Below are 2231 nucleotides of genomic sequence, written 5' to 3' on the forward strand. Positions count from 1 at the left end.
GGCGGCGTGGGGGGGGGGGGCTGTCTTGTGAAGTGAATAGTTAGGCCTACAATGGGATCGAGTAAAACGGGCCCTGGGGTCCATGGTACAATAATTATAATACGCCTGTCTTCTACTCTTTGTGCGTGTGTGTGTGTGGGTGGGGGATGTAAATTTATTCATGGAGAGCGGTAAGTTTCAATGCAGTATAGTTTACTGCGTGGTTTCCTATGGGGTGCCATACGCAGCAAAAGTCCATGTTAAAATCAAAATGTAATTGCAAAATTCAATGTCTGATTTATCAAAACGTAGGCGTAAATTTCTCAAAATGTAGATCTAGTTTCCCAAAATGAAGTTCTAATTTTTGAAAACGTAGTTCAAATTTTCCAAAATGTAGTTCTAATTTCTTTAAAATGTAATTCAAATTCAAAACGTAGGTCTGACTTATTAAAACGTAGGCGTAAATTTCTCAAAATGTAGATCTAGTTTTTCAAAATGAAGTTCTAATTTTTCAAAACGTAGTAGTTCTAATTTCTTTAAATGTAATTCAAATTCAAAACGTAGGTCTGAATTAATCAAACGCCCTCTCCAAACTCTATTCCAAAACGTAAATCAAAAACCAGGCTGGTTTGAAATGCATTTGACAACAACACTAGAAATGGACTAATCCCCTTTATGGCACTAGACTTGCGAAATGTAAAGCAAAACTAATCAGCCAAGCATGACGTGGGCCTGTTCCATTAATGATGGGGGAATCATTTTTCGCTGCAGTCCAATTCCGTGAACAACGCTTCCCAGTGCCATACGCAGCAAAAGTCCATGTTAAAATCAAAATGTGATTGCAAAATTCAATGTCTAATTTATCAAAACGTAGGCGTAAATTTCTCAAAACGTAGATCTAGTTTCCCAAAATGAAGTTAACATTTTTCAAAATGTAGTTCTAATTTCTTTAAAATGTAATTCAAATTCAAAACGTAGGTCTGACTTGATCAAACACCCTCTCCAAATTCTATTCCAAAACGTAAATAAAAAACCAGCCTGGTTATGAAATGCATTTGACAACAACACTAGAAACGGACTTTTGCTGCGTATGGCACTAGACTTGCGAAATGTAAAGCAAAACTAATCAGCCAAGCATGACGTGGGCCTGTCCCATTAATGATGTGGGAATCATTTTTCGCTGCAGTCCAATGCCGTGAACAACGCTTCCCAGTGCGTCTGCTAATTTTTAATGGTCAGGATACCGCGATCACGAGCCCTATGCTTGGCATTATAGGCTAGGCTTATGTGGGCTGGGATTTGCAACAAGGTCTTGGACTAGGCCCCTATACTATACTGCCGTAATTTGGAAAAAGGCATTAACTCCACTTTTTGAGATTTTTGGATTTTTGTTTCTATGGCATCCTATAGATGTAATATATCATGTGAATTGATCATATACCCCCAAAAATGTCCAGAAATATGAAATAAATATTATATTTACGCATTAACTCCTATCCATGAATGCAGAATAATTTGGAAGAAGGCATTATCTCCACCAAACAATGAACAGATCATAATAAACCAATCACAGAAGACAATTACGCATAGTTAATTAGTCATGATAGCTTGTAAATGCACATAATGCCTAGCTTTACTTCGGTTTAAAAAAAATGGCATATTAAAAAATCTTCTACCACATGGACTAAATTTCGTGAAATATATAATTGACACTGGCATACATTATTTGTTTGTCAGAAATACTGTAATTTGGCTACGTAAGATACACATTTCACTGGAAAAACTGGAGTTAATGCCTAACTTCAGATTTTTCACGCACCATTGACTCCTGCTAAAATTTGGAATAGTGCATTATCTCCATTTAAATAGGGTTAAAGAAGAAAAATCACCATGAAAATTATTTAATATGTTTTTTAATTATATGTTTAGTATATTTGCCAAAAAAAATTACTAGAATTCATTTCCAGTACAAAAGGCTAACGACAAACGCGTTTTGCTCAATAACTCAAAACTAGGATTTTGGAGTTAATGCCTTTTTCCAAATCACGGCAGTATAGTAGGAGGCCTGGTCCTAGTCTAGGCCTATAATATAGTAAAATTATGTATAAGTAGTCATATGATTACAGGTTTACATTTTACCAAGATCGATATTAACGATCGCATTTATTTTTCATTCAAAATAAAAAGAAAACTTTAAATCATTTAACTTAGGTATTATTTTCATCATTTTCACGAGAGTACAAAACATACCC

The sequence above is a fragment of the Anneissia japonica genome, unplaced genomic scaffold (genome assembly GCF_011630105.1).
Source record: "Anneissia japonica isolate Jap-2015-1 unplaced genomic scaffold, ASM1163010v1 scaffold287920_len488460_cov166, whole genome shotgun sequence".
Lineage (NCBI taxonomy): Eukaryota > Metazoa > Echinodermata > Crinoidea > Comatulida > Comatulidae > Anneissia > Anneissia japonica.